The sequence below is a fragment of the Schistocerca cancellata genome, chromosome 10 (assembly GCF_023864275.1).
Source record: "Schistocerca cancellata isolate TAMUIC-IGC-003103 chromosome 10, iqSchCanc2.1, whole genome shotgun sequence".
Lineage (NCBI taxonomy): Eukaryota > Metazoa > Arthropoda > Insecta > Orthoptera > Acrididae > Schistocerca > Schistocerca cancellata.
In genome coordinates this window covers 8672218-8696816 of record NC_064635.1, presented here as the reverse complement: position 1 = coordinate 8696816, position 24599 = coordinate 8672218, and the positions used below count along the sequence as shown (strand labels likewise).

Below are 24599 nucleotides of genomic sequence, written 5' to 3'. Positions count from 1 at the left end.
TGGGGTATCGACGAGGACCATTCGCAACCGTCTCCATGAAGCTGGGCTACGGTCCCGCACACCGTTAGGCCGTCTTCCGCTCACGCCCCAACATCGTGCAGCCCGCCTTCAGTGGTGTTGCGACAGGCGTGAATGGAGGGACGAATGGAGACGTGTCGTCTTCAGCGATGAGAGTCGCTTCTGCCTCGGTGCCAATGATGGTCGTATGCGTGTTTGGCGCCGTGCAGGTGAGCGCCACAATCAGGACTGCATACGACCGAGGCACACAGGGCCAACACCCGGCATCATGGTGTGGGGAGCGATCTCCTACACTGGCCGTACACCACTGGTGATCGTCGAGGGGACACTGAATAGTGCACGGTACATCCAAACCGTCATCGAACCCATCGTTCTACCATTCCTAGACCGGCAAGGGAACTTGCTGTTCCAACAGGACAATGCACGTCCGCATGTATCCCGTGCCACCCAACGTGCTCTACAAGGTGTAAGTCAACTACCCTGGCCAGCAAGATCTCCGGATCTGTCCCCCATTGAGCATGTTTGGGACTGGATGAAGCGTCGTCTCACGCGGTCTGCACGTCCAGCACGAACGCTGGTCCAACTGAGGCGCCAGGTGGAAATGGCATGGCAAGCCGTTCCACAGGACTACATCCAGCATCTCTACGATCGTCTCCATGGGAGAATAGCAGCCTGCATTGCTGCGAAAGGTGGATATACACTGTACTAGTGCCGACATTGTGCATGCTCTGTTGCCTGTGTCTATGTGCCTGTGGTTCTGTCAGTGTGATCATGTGATGTATCTGACCCCAGGAATGTGTCAATAAAGTTTCCCCTTCCTGGGACAATGAATTCACGGTGTTCTTATTTCAATTTCCAGGAGTGTAATTTCACGTTTTTGTAAATAAACAACCGTGTTAATAAATGTTTGCATTTGTGTTGTACAAAGAGGGTACTGGCCACCTGTAACAACGTCCTCTCCGTCGCTTCCTTGCGGTACAAGACAATACAGTTTTCGTGTAATTTTATAAGGTCCCTGCTTTCACAAGACAGTAGCAGGCAGGATCTCTCGTCAGTAAACGCCCCTGTGCGCTCGAGTGACACACCACTTGTCGGGTCGAGTACGGAGACGCGCTCTGGCCGTTTAATCGTCGTGGCACCACTGGCGCGGCCGCGGGTTTCAGGGATTGGATGGGACGCGATGTGCCGCTGCCAGATGGGACTGCCGCCACAAAAACGACGCCACAGGAGGAGGCGAGGCGACGCACCGCCACTGTGTCAGGGGGGCAGAGCCCAGCTGCGGGCCGCCCTCTGGTTTGTGCGCCCCAGCTATCGGCGCGCCGCCGTAAAAGCGTCATCCGTCACTCTGCTGCCGGCCGGACAATCGTCTCTGCCAGGCGCCTTGCTGGGAGAGCCTCATCCCAAAGAGGGGGAGCGAGAGAACGCTGCACTCGTAACACGACTACATACACCGACGGTAAAAATCTCAGTAACAAGAAGGACTTGTACGGCATAAATAAAAGTTGGCAGGCGTGTTTCTACACCTCAAAAACGATATCTATTCAAATATCGCGCCAGGCGCACAAGAGTGGAGCTAGCAGCGCCGCTATGAGGATGCGAATCAGGTTTGCTTTAAATACACGCTGTACCGGTCGTGAGAGTGAGTTATTTTTGATACTGGACATGGTCAGTCAACTGTAGTGAAGAATGCCTTTAGGGCGACAAAGAGGCCACTATCAACATCTCAGTGGTTGTGATCGAGGTCGTGTGATGGCGCTGCCACAAACTGGATGTTCCTTCTGGCGTACTGCAGAAAGACCTGGCAGGAGTGTAGCCACTGTACGTGACTGCTGGCAGCGGCGGACACCACACTGTACGGTCGCAAGAAGACCGGGCTCCGGACAGCCACATGCGCTACCGAGAGGGACGAACATCGTGTTCAGTGCATGGCTCTGGTGCACCGTACAGCATCTGCAACACCAGTTGACACCACAGTGACACAACCAACTGTTACTAATCGTTTCTGTTTTCAAGGACAGCTCCGTGACAGACACTCTGTAGCGTGCAATCCACCGACACCAAACCACCGCCATTTCCGACTTCAGTGGCGTCAAGCGAGAGCTCATTGGAGGACACTGTGTGGTCTGTTCTTTTCTGAAGAAAGCTGGTTCTGTTGTTGATAATTCGTCCGGGTTATATGGCCGTGGTCCATGGAATTCTTCAATTCCTAACGTTTCGTCCAATACTACGTTGGACATCTTCAGGAGTCCTCCCGGCAGGACTCAGCAGGACCAGCCATACCCCTGAAGATGTCCAACGTAGTATTGGACGAAACGTTAGGAATATAAGAATTCCATGGACCACGGCCATATAACCCGGAAGAATTCTCAACAACAGTTCCATCCGGTCGTGAAAGCCTTCATTGTATGAAAGCTGGTTCTGCCTTCGCGCCAGTTATAGCCATGTGTTGGTTAGATGTGGGCCAGCTGAGGGCCTCGAACTAAGTGTCTGCGTGCTAGGCGCCCTGGACCTACACCTGGAGTTATGGTCCGGAGTGCGATTCCCTATGACAGCAGGAGCACTCTCCACTCTCCTGGTCATCCCACCCATCCTGACTGCACAACTGTACGTCAGTCTGGTGATTCGGCCTATTGTCGTGCCATTCATGAACAGCATTCCATGGGGTACTTTCCAAAAGCACAACGCTCGCCCACTTACCGCTCTTGTAACCCGACATCCTCTACAGAGTGTCGACATGTTGCCTCGGCCGGCTCGAGCACCAGACGTGTCTGCAGTCGAGTACGCATGGGACACCATCGGACGACAACAGCAGCGTCATCCGCAGCCACCATTACCTGCGTGTGTGTTGGGCTACCCAGTGCAAGAGGCACTGAACTTCATCGCACAGACTGACATCCCGCACACATGGACATCACAATGTACGCGCGTTTGCATGCTTACATTCAACATTGTGGCGGTTATACCGATCACTGTTCTACAAAAAAAATCTTTTTTTCTATTTCTGATAAAAAATATTGTGATCCTACTTGTATTTTGAGTGCTGAATTGAAAACTGTTTTTGTTTTTTTTCTGTCAGGGATAGTTTATGAGTAATCACAATTTTATTTCTTTTTCAGTTTCTGATATAGTGCAGCAAACGTGAGGTCAAATTCGACAAACAAATGCACATCTATATGATGTTATAAGTTCATCGCATTAATGGAGGGTGGGATCTAACATATAACACAGTAACCTTTGTCTATACACTTTGAAGCATTTATTTGACATGAGAAATTACACAAAATTCACAAACAAAGAGCCACTGCCTTGTAATGCAGCTCCCTCATTTGTGGGCCCACAAATACACCTTCCTTTATTTTTGCAGATGAAAGACGGGGGAATTTGGTAGCTAGATATGCAAACCCACAGCCTGTTGGATCCATGGCCTTCAAGAACTGTTTCATCAGGCCAAGTTTGATGTGAAGCGGTGGAATAAGTATATATTCAGGAGCTACCAGACTTTCACGTTGTACTTTCTTTTCGCCAACTTTCCATCTTCGCCTAGGCCATTTCTTTTCCACGTAGTGAGAATTTCGGTCTCGACTATCCCACTCGCAAAGAAAACAGGCATACTTTGTGTAGCCTTGTTGCATTCCCAGTACCATAGCAATTACCTTGAAATCTGCACATATTTTCCATTTGTGTTCATTGTATTTTAATGAATTTAGCATCCTTTGTACGAATTCGTAATTCTCTTTTGTCAAACTAGCGTAAGCTACTGGAACAGAGGGTATTTCATTTCCGTTATGGAGCAAAACACCCTTCAGACTTGTTTTCGATGCATCTATGAAAAGTCTCCACTCCTGTGAAATATAAGTGAAGTTCAGCACTTTCATCAGGCCAGCAACGTCATTGCAAAATGTCAGTGCTTCGTCAGTTGAAAAATAAGAAATAAAGGCGTGTTCTCTGTGCCTGAACACACTGATTTTAGTACTTTGGTGCAGTAGATTATACTCTTGTAATCTTGAACCAAGCAGCAGCGCCTTTTGTTTACTTAGTCCTAGATCACGTACTAAATCATTTAAATCTGCCTGTGTTAACAAATGTGTAGATGACTCACTTGTGAAGTGATATAAAGAATCATCATTTTGTGATTTCTTCAGTACTGCTTATTTCACTGTCAGTCGGAATTTGACCTCGAGCTCTTGAAGGTACTGGGAGGTTGTCGGAATGCTGCACTGGCATTCTCGCAAGGCAGATCTGGGTAAACAATGTGCCTCTTCGACTTTTTGTTTGTAAAACACTGAATTTTTGTTAGACAGTAACATGGTCCTTAGGCTCCCTCCACACCATGGGAATAACAAACAACGCCACATTCTCTTTACCTTTCCACCACCGAATTAGTTTGCAGTAACATGTAGCACAACAGAAATTAGTGCCCATTTGTTATCTTGGTCGCCTGCCTCTACTCCAAAGTAATGTTTGTATGCTTTCTTTATGACTGACTCTGCCTCGTGATGACTGGGTTTTTTGTATGATGTCCTTAGGTTAGTTAGGTTTAAGTAGTTCTAAGTTCTAGGGGACTGATGACCATACATGTTAAGTCCCGTAGTGCTCAGAGCCATTTGAACCATTTTTTTTATGACTGAAAAAATTTTCTTCCTATTTCTGGCAAAAGTGAACTTTCCACAGATGTAGCATAAGTTGTCCGACTTATATCGACATCCACGACGACGTGAAATTTCTGCAAATTTAAAAATACCACTTTGGTAATACACTTGTATTAAATTAATAGTAGGGAACTAGAGGAACGCTGATGTGTAAAAAGAAGCTGTCGTTTTACCTTCAGCACCAGGCTTAATCAGTTTACACACAGGAACTAAAAAATTCAACCGTGCTCGGAAATATGACACAGTTACTTGTCAGCCAAAACACCCACTCGTTAAGACTGACACAAATTGCGGCTAACAGCACTGTTTTAAACTCGATGCACCTGCCCTAGGAGGCGTGAAGCTTTACTGCCGAAGCAGCGACCGGCTGTCGCCGTTCGAGTTAATGAGATGTTTCAGGTGGTCTTAATGACATAGGTGTGGCGGGGGATAACCTAATGATGTCTGATTCTTCCCACCTGCTGTTGCACAAGAAATTATCACGTTCTATCACTACTGGATGCGGCAACATACCCGTATTTCTCTATAACGTCTCTGTGTTTGCCATGAATTGTGAATATATATATATATATATAATACAAATTTGGCCGTTAAAGACCGTGAAAACAGTTATTTCTTGCGCTTCTGGGAAGTCTTCTTTCTCTCAGTCCACACTTCTTTCATTCTTGCGCTGAAGGCGGCTTTTCTCTCTTCAGACCATTTAGTTCCACAAGTCTTCTTAATTTTCACACCGAAACCCGTGAATGAATTCAGTTTTTTTCTAAAAAGGTTTCTGTTAAATATTGTTTCCTGATCTATGTCCATTTCTTTTAGATCTCTTTCTGTGTTGATAAACCATAAATTTTTATATTTTAGATTTGCGATGTACGAAAATATTTGTTTTGTAAGCCTATTCGGGTTCATCCTCATGATGTGAGCATAAAAGGAGCATCTTCTTTTTCTAATTTCGTCTGTAATTTTGCTGCACTTCGTATACACTTCTTTGTTGCTTTTTAGTCTGTATACAGGCTTGCCTTGATCATTTGTTATTTTCCTGTGTCCAAGAATTGTCCTCACAATTCTTCTTTCACGATTTTCTATCTGTTCTGCATATGTAAAATTTGCCAGTGTTTCTGATGCATATAGTATCTGCGGTCTAATGACAGTCTGGTAGTGTCTGAGTTTAATGTTTTTGGATATACATTTTTTTGAATACATTTGTCTGCAGTAGTGAGTTGCTGTCTCTAGTTTTTGTATTCTAGCCCTGCAGGCTGGGTGACCTTTTGCCACAGGCTGAATTAGTTCACCAAGATATTTAAAATGTTTAGATACCTGTATTTTCCCATATTTCGTAGTTATTTTCTTTGGTGGATTTTTGATATTTGTAATGATTTCTGTCTTTTCAAATGAAATTTGCAAGCCTGCTTTTTCAGCAGTTTCTTTAAGTAATTCTATTTGTTTTATTGTGTCTTTTTGTGTGTAAGCTAAACAGGCGAGATCGTCAGCGAAGGGAAAACAGTTGGTTTCAATGGCTTTGTAGCACTTCCCTCCAATTTGGACTTTCTCAACTCCATGTTTTTGCGTGAGTTTTCTCCATTCTGCTATGACTTTATCAAGAACACAGTTGAAGAGTACCGGGGACAGCGCATCTCCTTGTCTGACGCCGGTTTTGACCTCGAAATGCCGTGAAATTTCTCCTTGGAATTTTACTTTTGATGTTGTATTTGTTAATGTTTCTTTGATTATGGTGATTGTTGTTTCATCTATTTCATATTCTCGAAGTGTTTTGATGAGTGTGTCCCTATCGATTGAGTCATAAGCTTTTTTGAAATCAATGAATGTTATGAAATATTTCTTGCTCCTTGTAGATAAATAGTTCATTGTTGTTTTGAGGTTAAAAATTTGTTCGGCACAGGATCTTCCTGGTCTGAAGCCAGCTTAATATTCTCCAAGTTTTCCCTCTATAATTGGTGGTATATATATATTACATAAAAATATCCCTGACAACGATATTTTGTTTACATATTTGAATTTCCCACGGTAAAATGGTCTAGAAGCACATACTTTAATATCAGAAATAGAACCCATGTCGAACAGTGTTATTAGAGCGCCAGCCAGCACTTTACATTTGCCAACGGCCTTGCCGCAGTGGCAACACCGGTTCGCGTCAGATCACCGAAGTTAAGCGGTGTCGGGCTGGGTTAGCACTTGGGTGGGTGACCATTCGGTCTGCCGAGCGCTGTTGCCAACAGGGCTTCACTCAGCCCTTGTGAGGCAAACTGAGGAGCTACTTGACTGAGAAGACCTCTGAAGATGTCCAACGTAGTATTGGACGAAACGTTAGGAATAGAAGAATTCCATGGACCGTTGGGCTTTCGTGGCCTATTCGGGAGGGGATTTCACATTTGCAGTGTGTTATCTCGCGCTTTCATTAGCCTGTGATCCTGCAACCTTAACCATTTAAAGATATTACATAGACTGTAAGACGTGTATATTTCTATTGGTTATTGTCAAATCACAATTTATGAAAGATGTTTACATTTTATTAATATGATAAAGTAGGAATAATTAATATTTGTCATGTTGGAAATAATTGTGGTATCAGGGAATGTCTGCACCAAAGTATTGTTGATATAATTTTGAAAAGGGAGGGAGAAACAGCGTATGAATACATTTTAAGAAAAGAGCGGGAAAGATCGCGCATTGATACATTTTGTAATGGTAGCCGGGATTGTCTGCACCAGAAAGCATTGTTAGCAGGAGAAACGGCACTTTAGCGTTCGTAGGAAGTCAGTAGTAAGCGAGAGGTGAAGCGAGTCGGTAGCAGGTCTGAAGCGAGAGGTTGAGAGGAGCGGTGTGCCTGCCAGCCACCAGCTGTGATTCACAAGAGATTATAAACGGATGTACAGAGACATCAGCTGACTATTATCATAAGAGGAACTAATATTATTGATTCCAGAATGAGATTTTCACTCTGCAGCGGAGTGTGCGCTGATATGAAACTTCCTGGCAGATTAAAACTGTGTGCCCGACCGAGACTCGAACTCGGGACCTTTGCCTTTCGCGGGTAAGTGCTCTACCATCTGAGCTACCGAAGCACGACTCACGCCCAGTACTCACAGCTTTACTTCTGCCAGTATCTCGTCTCCTACCTTCCAAACTTTACAGCTCCTCTCCTGCGAACCTTAATATTATTGAATTAATTTTTTGAGAAACTCGAGACTACTGAAGGTATGTTTGCGCATTGCTAGTTGCAAGATTATTGTAAAAACTAAGTCCCATTTGAACGTTTGTAAAATCATTTCATTCAGAATATAATTAACTTTTGCCAGCAATATTGCATTTCTAATTATAATCCATCCCAAAAACCATCAACGTAAAACTTTGCAAAATTTTATTGTTGTCAAGAAAAAGTTTAACTATGAATTACGTAATTTCAGTCAAATTAATTATAGAATAACGTCAGCTTTGCTATTAAAAAACAACTCAGCTTTGGTAATAGATACAGCCACTTATTATGAAAGCCCACCACCAGCTAATAGAGCATAGTAAAACAGAGTAAGTATATTCATGTCGCAGTTCGATGTAGCAGTCAGATGGCGATCCAGTAACAGTAAAAAATGTAAGGAACAGTTTTGGGTTATTGCAGGTAACGACTGAGGGCCACGACGACGACACATTCTATGTTTCGTCGAAATAATCAGAAAATCACTTTTAATAAGCAGCAATTAAATTTGTATGCGAAGATAGAGAAAGAGAATAAATTTCAAAGGGAAGAATTCATTTGTTATTATTAAGCAAGAGATATAAATCTTAAGAAAAGGTTTCATAGTTCATTGTAAAAGGGAAGGTTGCGTAAAAAAAAAAATCAGAGGTGTAGAGGAGACTGGAAGGTTTCAAGACAAATGTATTTTCCAAATTTCATTACTATAAAATATTTGGTTTATGGTGTAACGATTTTCTTTCCGTTAGTGTACACTCTCCAAAAGCCACTCCGCAATCCGTGGCTGAGGGTACATGGTAACCAATATTAGTAAATCTACACCTGCATACACCTCTGTACTGCACACGCCACTAGCGCCTGGGGAGAACGACTGTCGGCAAAGCTCCGTAACATATCCAGTTTCTCCGATTCTCTCGTCGTGTGATGACTGCGCGAGACGGATTTGGGAGGAAGTAGTACACTGCCCAACCCTTCTTGCAGAGTGTGTCCCCAATATTTCCACAGTAATCCTCTCCGTGATGCGCGACGCCTCTCGTGTAGCGTCTGCGACTCGAGTTGGTTGAGAATCCCTGCCCGCCTTGGCGTCGACTGCATGGCCGCGTGATGGAACGCGCTGCTCTTCGTTGGATATTGTGTACGTGTTCTGTTAATTCTGCTTCGTAAGGGTTGCAGACGGGTGAGAATACTCAGGAACCGGAGTAAGACGTGTTTTGTAAAGTGCTTCTTTCGTGGGACGATTACATTTCCTTCAGATTCTGCCGTTCAATCTGTCTGGCACCTGCTTTCTGTACAGTTAGTTTTATGCGGTAATTAGCACTTTAGGCTACTCCAGACGGTTACCCCTATGTATTTTACGGTCATCGCTGTTCCCAGTGACTAACCGAACAACAAAAGATATTTTCGCCTATTTGTGTGCAGTACGTTACATCTACACATACACTCTAACGATAAAAAAAGACACACGACGAAGGAGTTATTCGGATGGGACGGAAATCAGCAGATACGATCTACATGTACAGACAAGCACGTGATCACAGTTTCAGAAGAAACTGGACGGTTTATTCAAGAGAACGCAAATTAAGCAAGTGAATAACGCGTTGGTCCACCTCTGGCCCTTACATGAGCAGCTATTGGGGTTGGTATTGATTAGTAGAGTTGTTCAAAGTCTGACCGAGCGGTTGTAGGCGCTTCAGTTGGGAACCGCGAGACCGCTGCGGTCGCAGGTTCGAATCCTGCCTCGGGTATGGATGTGTGTGATGTCCTTACGTTAGTTAGGTTTAAGTAGTTCTAAGTTCTAGGAGACTGATGAGCTCAGAAGTTATGTCCCATAGTGCTCAGAGCCATTTGAACCATTTGAAGTTGTTCAAAGTGCCCCTGAGGCAAATAGTGCTAAATTCTGTCCAAATGGCGCGTTAGATAGTCCAAGTTACGAACTGGTTCGATGGTCTTGCTCGTAATTCTTCAAGCGATTTGAATTGAGAACATCATTCAGTGGAGTAGAATTATCTTCAGTGAGGAGTCCTCTTTCGAAGTGAGCCGCGATGACCAAATACGTTTCTGTAGGCGCCGACACAGCGGTGTGACGCCACCCTGAGCTTCGTTCGCCGTACGGCCTGAAAACCAGGAGTGACGGTCCGGGCTGCCGCTTCTTTTCCCAGCAGCACCTCCCCTCGCTGTCACGCTCGTCGGCACCCCTAAGCACAGCGGTACATGGACCATACTTTACGGCCAGTTTTGTGACCCTTCGTGGCAAGTCATACTGGACTAACATTTCAGCAAGATAACGCCAGCCCGCGCACGGCGAGTGTTTCTACCGCCTCTCTTCGTGCTCGCCAGAACCTACCTTGGCCACCAAGGTCGCCCCAGTTGAGAACGTTTTGGAGCATTATGGGCAGCGCCCTCCAACCAGCTCGGGATTTTCACGACGCAATGCGCCATTCTGACACAATGTGGCACGAAACCCCTCAGGAGGACATGCAAGAACTCTTACCAGTCAATGCCGAGCAGAGAAAATGCATCGACGCGACACTGACCTGCTCAATTTGCGAAGCTCTTTCTCTTCAGTAAATCAACCAATTTTTCTTTTTTTTGAAATTTTAGTCATTTCTTTCTCTATAAATGTAGGTCACATCGAGTGATTCCCATCCCATTCCTATAAATCCTTTGAAGTATGTCGTTTAGTTGTCTCAGAGCGTTAATACTGTCTAGTATGGGCAAATTTACTTTGTCCTACTTTTGCGGCGGGATACTCTTTCTGCCGGCAGTGTCGTCATGGTAACGCGGGCGAGAGAAGTCGCGTGTGCGGACCACCTGCAAATTGTGTAAAGTGTGTTCTGTGTGTATCGTCGCGTTTTTATTGCTTGTGATCCTATATCATGAGGCATAATCTGGCGACCAGCCCAGCATTTGCCTAAATGAGCGTGGGAAACCGCCTAAAAACCACACTCGGTATGGCCGGCGCAGCAGACGCCGTCGTCAGTCTGCCGCGTGGATTCGGTCCCGATCACCCAGTCTCGCAGGCAGACGTGTCTCACTCAATGCTGCCTCCAGATGCAGTACTTACACAACGTAGCGTGCTCAAGGTGTTCACCGCTAATCGTGTAATCGGATTTTGCTACTCAACTATTTCTCTTTGTGATCTTACGTGTATCTGCGTGTAAAGAGAGCTGGCGTTCATTAAGGGAAGTGGCAATTTTGTCCATCCCTTTCCGCAATTTTTTACGATCGTCCGACGACGGTACTTCGGAGTATACAACGCCATCGTCAGTTAGCAGTCTGACAGTGGGTCCGCTGCTCATCTTGTTTCAGAAATCGCTTACGTGTGTCAAGAACAGTGGAGTGCAATTGCATTACATTGGTACATAAGTTCGTAACGTTTCCCTCTTGCATGTTGCTATTCCGGCTACTGTGGGTTTATTCATCAATTGTCCTTTATGTTTTTAGTTCACTGTTCAAATTGAGTTTACATATTGTCATTTTGTCATTTGGAGATAGTGAGTGGAGCTGTGGACCGTAGAAAATGGGAGAAATAGGAACATTTCCGAAATATTCCTGTGTTTGAGGTCAGTAGAGGGGTGGCAGCAGTGGAGGCGGCCAGAAACATTTACGCCCTGTGTAGTGGTAATGCCAATGGATAGGGCACGGCAAGAAAATGGTTTCCTCGTTTTAAAGAGGATCGTTTTGACATTAGAGGCTCTCCACGTTCAGGAAGACCTTCGCGATTTGATGAAGATCGTTTAAACACATCAATCCAGATTATTCACCACGAAACTGGCAAACGTGATGAACTGTGATCATTCGACCATCGCGCTACACTTGGACGCAATGGGGAAGGCCCAAAAATGCGGTGTATGTGTACCGCATGCTCTGAGCCAAAATCACAATAATCAGTCGGCGGCTACAAGTGCATCTCTGTTTGCTCCTCCTCAATTGGCTCATGAACAACACCGAACATTGCTTTCCTGTGTCGTTACTGGTAAAGAGAAGTGTTCTCCCCATGTTAACACAAGGAAGAGAAAGGAATGGTTGAGCCCAAACAAAGCACGAAGTCCCCGTACGAAGACCTGAAAAGTTAGTGTTATGCATCTGGTGGAACTGTGCTGTGCTACGAATTGCTTCCCCGAGCTGTAACCATCACTGCTGACAACTGAGACGTCTTGCAAACGCAGTCCAAGAACAAGGACCAACAAGACTGAGTCAAGTGGCGGTACTCCACGATTACGAGCGCCCGCATCCTGCTAGACTGACAAAAATCACTAAACAGGTGTTCGCCTGATCTTGTGCCTTAGGATTTTCACTTTTTTCGCTCTCTGTCGAACAACCTTCGAGGAACCTCCTTTGCAGATGAGAGGTGCACCCAGCCTCATGGTGTCAATTGAGGAGCTATTCGATCGAATAGTAGCGGCTACGGCCAAAGAAAACCATCATAACGACCGGGAGAGCGGTGTGCTGCCCACGCGCGCCTCCTGTCTGCGTCCTCAGCTGAGGATGACACGGCGGTCGGATGGTCCCAGTAAGCCACGGAAGACGGAGTGCCTTTGCGGATGAAAATGCGCTCCAACAATGACTCGACCTTCGCCTCAAACGACTTGATTTCTAGACTCGCGGAATCTGAAAGTTTCCCCAGCGGTGCCAGACTGTCGTAAATAGTGAAGGACAATAAATTATTGATTATTAAGTCTCTGTTATGCTTATATGTTGCCGGGGGAAACGCTACGAAGCTGTGCACCAGCGCAGTACTTCCCTGTAACATTCACATCAGTTGTGTTACAGAGGCGCTGGGCTTAGCAGTAGATTCTTGTTCTCTGGTAAAGTGTTTCGCTGACAGCGTCGCACTCGCGTGTGTTTGGATTTCCCGCTACCGTGCAGAACACAGCAGAACGGTCGCGGCCCTCGCTGCCGCCACCCAGATGGGTTTTCCAGACACGTCGCCGCGTCATGGCCGACGCGAGACGTACGCCCACCAGAAGCGGAAGTGCGAGAAGACTGAATGCGCTGTTCTCGCAGTCACTTAATTGGTATATGAGGACCTCGCCAAGAAAGCGAGCACAGGTAGGTCACATGTGGGAACCTTGTTTCCGCGTCCAACAGTAAATACTGCCCGTCCCCTGGTTAATCACCTGTACACTGGACTAAGAGGTACAGTCAGTTCCACAAGAAGGTGTACGCCATAATTTTAAACGTAACGTCAACAGCGACATGTCTGGTACTGGTCTCGAATCCGAACTCAACGCGCTTTTGCAAAGTGTACAGATAAACAGTGTTAGAGTTGAATGATTTGTATTGTCGGTTGCAGTTTTCGCTATTTGCACTTACTTGCAGCCAATTTAAACGCTGAAAAATGTGCAATATTTTTCAAAAATTCCTTCTGATGTCCGTTAAGGGGCTATTTGGTTAAAACCAGGCAAACTGGATGCTTCAAGAGGATAATGATGCGAAACATCGGAGCCGCCTGTATACAGCATGGAAAAAAGACAATGGGGTGTCCACGATGGATTGGCCTGCAATGTCTGCTGATGAAAATCCGATCGAAAATGTTCGGTTACATGTTAAGATGAAGCTTAAAGCAAAGCCAATATATACTCCGAAGCAGCTGTCATATAAAATCAGGACGACATGGCGATCGTTACCGAGAGAATATGCAGAAAATCTCGTGAAAAGCACGCCAAAAAGGTGCCAACATATAATTGACGATGGCAGCGATTGAGTTAACTATTGGGTAATTGTGTAATTAGTAATAACATGTATTTTCATGTAAACATACATTTATAATTGTCTTTTATTTCATTGACATAACGGCGTAAACTTCCTTGTGGAACTGAGTGCAACACCTATTTTATTTCGTTCACGTTTCGAGGTACCAAAACGAGGTTTTCTGCAGAGGATAGTATGCAGAAGGACATGTACGAGGAGCGACCCATAAGTATTGCGACACTATGTTTCTGAAAGCAGGGTGGTTTAATCCATGATTCCAACACGCTACATTACTCCCCAGTCTTTAGGCTACAAAACGCTGTTTCTCAACACACGCTCGGTTAACAGCGACGGCCACCTTACTGGGGAGGCCTGTATGTCTGCATGGTATCACTCCACTGGTAGGCGTAGGAACCAACGTCTTCCTGCATCAGTAACCTCCACACCATCCCGCAAAATGCATTCTTCATTGGGCCAAACACATGGAAGTCGGAAGAAGCAAGATCCGGGCTGTAGGTTGGATGAGGAAAAACGGTCCAGGAAAGTTTTGTGAGCTCCTCTCGATACGCAGTCTTGTGTCAGGGGTTGCGTCGTCATGGAGAAGTTCGCTTGCGCTTGCGCGGACGAGTACGTTGCGGGACTCGCCCCGCTGTGTGCGGCCGGACGGCACGCGGCTCATCGGACGGGTCTGCGCGACCTCGGTACGAGCATGACAGACGCCTCGCCCAACGACTCGCCGTGCTTTTGTTCACTGCCAGGTCTCCCGTAGACATCCGGCGAGCTCCTGCCACCTGCAATCCTCTGGGTTCCTGCCAGCAGCTGTGAGGGCGCGTCCTGGGTAGCTCAGATGGTAGAGCACTTGCCCGCGAAAGGCAAAGGTCCCGAGTTCGGGTCTCGGACCGGCACACAAGTTTTAATCTGTCAGGAAGTTTCATATCAGCGCACACTCCGCTGCAGAGTGAATATCTCATTCTGAATACGGCGATCCTCTATTGTGGTTCTCGCACGCGATCGACCGGCACCTTGAAAAGGAGTACGGCCTGCCCTGTCAAAAATGGTTCAAATGGCTCTGAGCACTATGGGACTTAACATCTTAGGTCATCAGTCTCCTATAACTTAGAACTACTTAAACCTAACCAACCTAAGGACATCAGACACATCCACGCCCGAGGCAGGATTCGAAGCTGCGACCGTAGCAGTCCCGCGGTTCCGGACTGCAGCGCCTAGAACCGCACGACCACCGCGGCCGGCTCCTGCCCTGTCGTTCCCATGCAGTCCGACATCGAGACATTGTCACATCCGAATGCCCTACAGATTTGAATGTTTTAGGCCGCAAAACAGCTACGGTCATAAGCGCCCATTCTGTGGCTTAGTTAAGGGTGAAAACAGGAATTTAAATCAGCAGCAATGGGAGCGGAGGTCAAGAAGGAGGGAAACTAGAAACGGAAGGAAATCTTAGAAAAGTGCTATTAAAGGGGGGTTGTTTCCCCGGAAAAGAGCTTCAGATGACCGATCTCATCTGACTAACACTTGTAAACTCAAGGACGCAATAGGCTGAGCGCTCGTCATCTGCTGAAATGGAAGATGTATCAGGCGACAGCTGTAAACAGGCGCGTAGCGGATTAAAATAAGGACACTGGAGTAAAGGAGTAAAGGATGTCTCACCGTCCACGACTGAGTGCAGTGGGGACAAAGCGGGGGAGGATCGCCACTTAAAAGATGTCGATGGCTAAAAAGACTGTGCCCTATCCGCAGTCTACTTAGAAAGTGCGGACCAATGTTTGTGCCATAAAAGAGCAAAATGACGACATAAAACGCTCTGTAGATCGGCAAAGGGAACCAGGCAAACAGCGAGCCGAGGAAGAGAGACTGCAGCCTTGGCCGCTATATCGGCGGCCTGGTTTCCGCGGATACCAACATGTCCTGGGATCCACAGGAATGCCACAGAGACGCCTCCCAAGTGGAGCATGTGGGGGCATTCCTGAATCCGGTGGACCAGAGGGTGGAATGGATAAAGAGCTTGGAGACTGAGCAGAGATCTGAGCGAATCCGAGCATATAATGCACTGTACCCGCTGATGACGACGGATGTGTTGGACTGCCTGGATAACAGCGTAAAGCTCCGCAGTAAAAACCGAACACTGGTCGGGAAGCCGAAATCGACTAGGGGTGTCGCCAACAATATAGGCACTCCCATCACCAAATGATGTTTTTGAGCCGTCAGTGTAAATAAATGTGGCATCCTTCATGTGTGCACATAGAGCAGCAAATGCCCGACGATAAACGAGAGAAGGGGTACCATCCTTGGGAAGCTGACAAAGGCGACGGGGCCAGGAGGTCCGGGGGCGAAGCCGAGGCGGTGCTGTACTCTCAATTGTCAAGAAAGTTTGAGGAAAGCGGAAGGAAAGAAGACGTAGCAGTTGACGGAAGCGGACTCCCGGTGGTAGTAGGGAGGAAGGGCGGCCTGCATACCCTACATCAAAGGAGGCGCCGAATAAAAGGGAAATACCCCAGGGACATTCCTCAGGGTGAGTCAGAATCTTGTTCGCCAATGTCGTGCTTGCATTGAGGTTAATGGCCGTCAGTTTCAGCACATTTTGTAAGATGCAGTAAAAATGGTACGTCCATTGTGTCAGTGATGATATTTCTGCAGTTAACTGTGCGTAATGTGAATAAAGAAATACACAGTTATGTTATTTTATTCCTATTATCTCCTTAAGCTGGCTTCTCCGACCTCAGGTCCTTACCTCAAATTGTTCAGTGGAGCATCCTCTATGTCGTGTTAAATTTTTGCACGCTCTTACCGGAACACCCTGTATATCAACCCGGTGAAGCAAAGCACTCGAACTCGTAGAGAAGGAGAAGCCCGTCACGCGTGCGTCCGCGTACTGGGTACACGCTAATACGACGTGGTCCAGATCGGCCACCGCCGTTCTGTACTGGTCACGGTGTTCAGAAAAAATGGAGGCACGGAAGACAGATGACTAGCGCAACGACTCAGAAGGACAGGTCGCCGACTGGACAGCGCAGGTTCAGCAGTCTCCAAGGTCTGGACGTGGAACAGTTGAACAAATAAAGTTTCCAGAAGTAAAAGCTTCGATTTTTTTTTTTTGGTTCGCGCATTGTACCTGTACGGGTAATGACAGTAGTGATAAAAAGAGCCGCGCTCAGTTACCGTTTGTCTGCTTTTGCGCGCCAGTCAAGGCAGTGAGAGTGACTGTACTCACCAGTTAAGGGGCCGACGGTTTCCCTCCTCGTGGTGGATCGAGCTCTGGTGGAAACCGATGCACATCTTCTCACACTCTGCTCAATCGCTGGACGTCCTAAAAAGAAAAGAAGCAAAACGTGGAGAAATGTCAGAAAAACGAATACGAAGGGCTAATAACATCAAGGGCGCAGCATCGTGCTGATATTTTAGCCTAAGAGATCGTTGTTTCCTGACCCGCTCACAAATGGCGTAGCGTCTGACTGAATGCGAAGCGGAATTCTACTTTTATTTCAAAGAAGGTAACAAAATTTGCCGTATTTACAGCTGTCTGTATGCCGACTGGTTTCATGCTGCCCTCCATCTCTTGCTACCTTGAACTTACTTTTACATCCCTACCCAACCATTATACCTGTTATAACCAGGAATAACAACATAAATGTGTCACCGCTCTACAGTTTATTAACACAACAAGCACTAACTTGTACAGAGTGCGGCGCTTAAATCTGAACAAATGAAGCTTGTTTTTTAAAGCAAATTTATTAAAACTAAATACACTCCTGGAAATGGAAAAAAGAACACATTGACACCGGTGTGTCAGACCCACCATACTTGCTCCGGACACTGCGAGAGGGCTGTACAAGCAATGATCACACGCACGGCACAGCGGACACACCAGGAACCGCGGTGTTGGCCGTCGAATGGCGCTAGCTGCGCAGCATTTGTGCACCGCCGCCGTCAGTGTCAGCCAGTTTGCCGTGGCATACGGAGCTCCATCGCAGTCTTTAACACTGGTAGCATGCCGCGACAGCGTGGACGTGAACCGTATGTGCAGTTGACGGACTTTGAGCGAGGGCGTATAGTGGGCATGCGGGAGGCCGGGTGGACGTACCGCCGAATTGCTCAACACGTGGGGCGTGAGGTCTCCACACTACATCGATGTTGTCGCCAGTGGTCGGCGGAAGGTGCACGTGCCCGTCGACCTGGGACCGGACCGCAGCGACGCACGGATGCACGCCAAGACCGTAGGATCCTACGCAGTGCCGTAGGGGACCGCACCGCCACTTCCCAGCAAATTAGGGACACTGTTGCTCCTGGGGTATCGGCGAGGACCATTCGCAACCGTCTCCATGAAGTTGGGCTACGGTCCCGCACACCGTTAGGCCGTCTTCCGCTCACGCCCCAACATCGTGCAGCCCGCCTCCAGTGGTGTCGCGACAGGCGTGAATGGAGGGACGAATGGAGACGTGTCGTCTTCAGCGATGAGAGTCGCTTCTGCCTTGGTGCCAATGATGGTCGTATGCGTGTTTGGCGCCGTGCAGGTGAGCGCCACAATCAGGACTGCATACGACCGAGGCACACAGGGCCAACACCCGGCATCATGGTGTGGGGAGCGATCTCCTACACTGGCCGTACACCACTGGTGATCGTCGAGGAGACACTGAATAGTGCACGGTACATCCAAACAGTCATCGAACCCATCGTTCTACCATTCCTAGACCGGCAAGGGAACTTGCTGTTCCAATAGGACAATGCACGTCCGCATGTATCCCGTGCCACCCAACGTGCTCTAGAAGGTGTAAGTCAACTACCCTGGCCAGCAAGATCTCCGGATCTGTCCCCCATTGAGCATGTTTGGGACTGGATGAAGCGTCGTCTCACGCGGTCTGCACGTCCAGCACGAACGCTGGTCCAACTGAGGCGCCAGGTGGAAATGGCATGGCAAGCCGTTCCACAGGACTACATCCAGCATCTCTACGATCGTCTCCATGGGAGAATAGCAGCCTGCATTGCTGGGAAAGGTGGATATACACTGTACTAGTGCCGACATTGTGCATGCTCTGTTGCCTGTGTCTATGTGCCTGTGGTTCTGTCAGTGTGATCATGTGATGTATCTGACCCCAGGAATGTGTCAATAAAGTTTCCCCTTCCTGGGACAATGAATTCACGGTGTTCTTATTTCAATTTCCAGGAGTGTAAAAATGAAAATCCTTTTACACACACGTAAAGGTATCTTTCAAGAGTGACATTCGTACATGGAAGCCCCTTTAGCCCCAATGACCAGCTCCAATCTTGTCCTGAAGCGTTCGCACGCACTGTTTAAAATAGCCCTGTCCGCATTCGCGAATGCTGCTTCACTAGCTCAAGGTAACTTTCTTCAGCTGTGCGTATTTGCCATATGTTCGTTCCCTCAGCCATGCTGTGTAATTTTCCATCGTATATAGCACGTCTTGATTAATGTGAAGAAAGAAATGAAGCGATGAAGTAGAGCGAAGTAACCACATAATTTATTAAATATTTTCCTTGAAAAGCACTCCACAGCTTCACTGAATTTAAGGAATGGCGTGTCGGAGCCATCCAGAGCGGCTATGACGCGTGTTTATTTATTGACAGCCAGATTACGTTAGGCGGTGGGAGGACTGCCCCCCCCCCCCCCCCTTTAACATGATATGACCATATTCGTGACTATTATATATATATCAGTGGTGTCAGTTTTCTCGGACATGTCCCACAGAACAGACGCCACTCACATCTATAATTCCACGCGGGAGTTGGCTGTTTGATGACGAAATTTCAAGTGGATGGACGACCAACGTCCGAACCCCAGCGGGTATCAGAAATCTGCGAGTTGTCGGTTAATGGGCGGGGTTCATGCTGCGAGCAGGAAGTCGGGAATTTTGGTCTGACGGAAAGCGTGCTTGGTAGGCCGAGGCGGTTAAAGCAACCATTCTAGACAAGCGCATCATCCGGGTTCGAGTCTCGGTCCGGCACAAATTTTCTACCCTCGGCGGTCCACTGCTGGGATCACTAATTGTCCATGTGTGTGTTGGGGGGGGGGGGGGGGGGAGGGGGGAGCATGATGCGGATTCGGTTTGGGAAGTTCTTTACCTTATTTGTGGACAAGGTTGGGGGACAGTTTGGTATCCCTACCATACGATGATTACGGCTTTGTTTCGCCTGGTTTGTCTCCGCTTTGTTCATCGTCACTCACTGAGGCGTGGAGTTCTGTACCGTAAAGACTCGTAGATGTGGACACTGATGCTCCGTGGGTCTTATGTTTCGCCTCCTTTTTCTTTCTCTTTTGTCCCGTAAAGGTCTTTTTGTCGGGGATAAGACGTTCAAAATGAATGAGTCGTTGTCAGCTGTTCTCGGTGGTAAACATCGTCGTATAGTGTGTGTGTGAGAGAGAGAGAGAGAGAGAGAGAGAGAGAGAGACTGGACACGTCAGACTTGGTGATGAGATCAGATGGGACGTGTTGTAAACACGCTGCGCCCAGCAACAGCTGCCCCGTGTCTGCCGAAACCCTTTGGCCTCTTTTCTTGCGTCTGCTCTTATGATTTGTAACGATCGATAACATTGACCACGTATTCATTACGTATTTATTCATATTTGGGTTTGGGAAGCAAAGACCATACAGCCTACAGCAGTTACAAAAGTACCATATTAACAAAATTGCAATTTCCACAGTACAACAGTGGAGGGAGTTCGATGTCCAAACGTAAGTTCGTAATGTAAAATAAAGACACTATAAGACGAACACCAGACATCAAAGAGTAGTTACAACGGTGACAAGATAACATTTGTGCAATTTTCACAGTATAACGATGACAATAGTGTGTAGTAGACTGCAAAGATAAGTTCGTTAGATAAATGAAAGAATTCAAAATTATGACCCAGGGTTCAGTTCATACCGAGCCAGTTGGAGAGGAGAATGACACTCACACCAACTTATAATTGAAAGTTGGACAATGGCATCGTTTACAAAGATAAGTTAATAAAGCGAAGTAAAAACGCAAACAGACGTTCCCGTTTTCGAACCGGTCTCGTTCAGTGGAAGGACAAGATCAACACTACTTCTGGGTCAAAGCTGGATACCAGCGTGTTTTAAATAGTTAGCGAGCAAATAATACTTACTCGTACATGCAGGGTGTTTCCGTAAGAGCGTGCAGAAATGTAACGGGACGTAGAGAATGACCCTCTGAACAATTTGAGGTGAACAACCTGGGGTCGGACAAGCTAGCTCAAGGAGGTGTGGAAGTAAACTTGTCTACCGCTTTGTCTAACATTACTGTTTTACAGCTTATTTACAACTAACATGCGTACAAGTTTACATGTCCTGTGCTGTTTGTTTACGTGTACATTCTTTATTTCCTGCAAGGAGTAAAGAAGGAAGAGCCTGATTACCAGGCAGTCATGACGCGGGTTTTCTTTACTTGCCGGCCGGGATGGCCGAGCGGTTCTAGGCGCTTCAGTCAGGAACCGCGCGGCCGCTACGGTCTGAGGTTCCAATCCTGCCTCGGGCATGGATGTGTGTGATGTCCTTATGTTAGTTAGGTTTAAGTAGTTCTAAGTTCTAGGGGACTGATGACCTCAGCAGTTAAGTCCCATAGTGCTCAGAGCCATTTGAACCATTTTTTTTTGCTTACTTGTACATAAGGTGGCTCTGTTGTGTGGTGTCACCGCCAGACACCACACTTGATAGGTGGCAGCCTTTAAATCGGCCGCGGTCCGTTAGTATACGTCGGACCCGCGTGTCGCCACTGTCAGTGATTGCAGACCGAGCGCCGCCACACGGCAGGTCTAGAGACACTTCCTAACACTCGCCCAGTTGTACAGACGACTTTGCTAGCGATGGTTCACTGCCAAATTACGCTCTCATTTGCCGAGACGATAGTTAGCACAGCCTTCATCTACGTCATTTGCAACGACCTAGCACGGCGCCATTATCATTTGCTATTTGTCTTGTGATGCATGTACCGTCAGACCGATGTTCACCAACTACGGATTAAAGTTAAGTATTCCAGAAGCTCCGTACTTTTTTTTACTAGACTTAACTCCTTCAACTGTTCCAGACCTCACGCCAGCCTGCGTGAGCTCAAACGCGTGCCTTTCGGCTACCGGTCATAGTGGCTTGGCTGTCTTGCCAAGTCACAACATTTTGTATCGTATTTACGTTGTCCCATGACAGAACATGCTAAGAATCAACGACAGACCCATTCGTTACTCAGTGCTATTCAGAGACGTAGAGTACAGTACGATGGAGCGGTACCGATACAGTATTTCGCGGTCGCTGGATTAAAAGGGGAGGTCCTATGCCATGGCCTGTGAGATTAGCCTTGATTATTAAAACTTTTATCCATTATGGATGAGGATCACTGCGAATGTGCTGAATAAGGGTTTCTTGAAATTCTGCAGCCAGTCGCCTTTTGTTTCATTCTTCAACTTTTCTGTCATTTCATTGGTGGTTTCGAACCGCCTAGAGATTCGTCATCAATGGCAGGCCCACATACATTAACTGGCTGCAGCAGTGTGGGAGCCATGTATCTGTGACAAGATGTATAAACGAAATAAGTAAACACGAGAATTATTCACATTATGAGATAGATTTTGTTGCTTACTTAGTATCCGCAGTTTTTTTTTGTTCAACTAACATTGATCATCACTTATGAAATTAACAATAAACATCACAGCATTACACTTTTTTATTTAAATAATGAACTGTTAATCTGGGTGGTATGTTCTTGTTGTGATCTTCAGTCGAGAGACTGGTTTGATGCAGCTCTCCATGCTACTCTATCCTGTGCAAGCTTCTTCATCTCCCAGTACCTACTGCAACCTACATCCTTCTGAATCTGCTTAGTGTATTCATCTCTTGGTCTCCCTCTACGATTTTTACCCTCCACGCTGCCCTCCAATACTAAATTGGTGATCCCTTGATGCCTCAGAACATGTCCTACCAACCGATCCCTTCTTCTAGTCAAGTTGTGCCACAAATTTCTCTTCTCCCCAATTCTATTCAGTACCTCCTCTTTAGTTATGAGATCTACCCATCTAATCTTCAGCATTCTTCTGTACCACCATATTTCAAAAGCTTCTATTCTCTTCTTGTCTAAACTATTTATCGTCCATGTTTCACTTCCATACATGGCTACACTCCATACAAATACTTTCAGAAACGACTTCCTGATACTTAAATCTATACTCCATGTTAGCAAATTTCAGAGAGTGGAAGAGAGAGAGAACCAACGGATTGTAATCACTGTAAGTAAAGCAACAAAATCTATCTCATAATGTGAATAATTCTCGCCACACTCAGCCCTTACATATTGCGTTTGTACACCTTGCCACAGGTACATGGCTCCCACACTGCTGCAGACAGTTAATGTATGTACCATCTGATGACGAATCGCTAGGCGGTAATAGAATAATAAATAAATTAAAGAACAAAACAAAAGGCGACTGGGTCCAGTAATTTCAAGAAACCTCTTTTCCCCTTGATTATTTCGTTTTGGGATATCAAACATCACTTGTGTATGTACCCCAGTGGATACAGAGATGGAGCCGGCCGGAGTGGCCGAGCGGTTCTAGGCGCTACAGTCTGGAACCGCTCGATCGCTACGGTCGCAGGTTCCAAACTTGCCTCGCCCATGCATGTCTCTGATGTCCTCAGGTTAGTTAGGTTTAAGTAGTTCTAAGTTCTAGGGGACTGATGACCTCAGATGTTAGGTCCCATGGTGCTCAGAGCCACTTGAACCATTTGAACACGCAGAAGTTATAAAGGGAAGGACTGTCACATCATAGGTAGCTCATCTCTTGTTTCTTCCATTAAATACAATTTTAATTTTAAATTAAAATAACTGGGAATGAACTCTATAGATGTAGCAGTCAGGGCGAACAGGCTTAGATGGTGGGGTCATGTTACACGCATGGGAGAAGCAAGGTTACCCAAGAGACTCATGGATTCAGCAGTAGAGGGTAGGAGGAGTCGGGGCAGACCGAGGAGAAGGTACCAGGATTCGGTTAAGAATGATTTTGAAGTAATAGGTTTAACATCAGAAGAGGCACCAATGTTAGCACTGAATAGGGGATCATGGAGGAACTGTATAAGGGGGGGCTATGCTCCAGACTGAACGCTGAAAGGCATAATCAGTCTTAAATGATGATGATTAAAATACATCCACAACCTATTACGTATCTTATTATCATTATCTAAGTTAGCGACAAGTTTAAGCAAAATTTTTATATAGATATAAAAAATTTACTATATATATTTTTATATTTTCTTTACTTTATACTTTTGCAAAATTTTCAACAAAAAACATATATTAGTAACAAAACCGAATTATTATGATAGAACATGTAAAATCACACAATGTACGACCTGCCATATAAACAGGCAGCACGTCTTTACTTGAGAAATACGAAAATAAATAAATAAAATAAACAGCCGCGCGGGATTAGCCGAGCGGTCTAAGGCGCTCCAATCATGGACTCTGCGACTGGTCCCGGCGGAGGTTCGAGTCCTCCCTCGGGCATGGGTGTGTGTGTGTGTGTGTTTGTCCTTATGATAATTTAGGTTAAGTAGTGTGTAAGCTTAGGGACTGATGACCTTAGCAGTTAAGTCCCATAAGATTGCACACACATTTGAACATTTCTGAAATAAAATAAATAGATGTAAGCTTATTGTGGCTAACGTCAGGCAAGGAAGTGCTCCAAGTCGTGATTAATGTTCGTCCCCGTTCAGAAATCTGCTGGTCCAGTAAGAGAACGGGGCTTGCGTTAAGAAAGTACAAAACGGGGAGGTCGCCAGCGACCGAAACGTGTCACGAAATTCATAAAATGTTTGTGGCGCACACAAACATATGGCTTCAAATGGCTCTACGCACTATGGGACTTAACGTTTGAGGCTATCAGTTCCCTAGACTTAGAAATACTTAAACCTAACTAACCTAAGCACATCACACACATCCATGCCCGAGGCAGGATTCGAACCTGCGACCGTAGCAGCAGCGCGGTTCCGGACTGAAGCGCCTAGAACCGCTCGGCCACA

General features: G+C 46.4%; 1 protein-coding gene across 2 annotated transcripts in view; it reads right to left on the bottom strand.

Annotated features, from left to right (window-relative positions):
• LOC126106484 (G-protein coupled receptor moody) overlaps positions 1-24599 on the bottom strand; it is a 501560-nt gene that overhangs the window by 342088 nt on the left and 134873 nt on the right. The window contains exon 2 of one of the 2 annotated variants that reach the window (XM_049912785.1): positions 16790-16885. The exons of the other annotated variant lie outside the window; for it this stretch is intronic. The gene's annotated coding sequence lies outside the window, so the exon portion shown is untranslated. The remainder of the gene's footprint in view (positions 1-16789; positions 16886-24599) is intronic. 2 annotated transcript variants of the gene reach the window in all.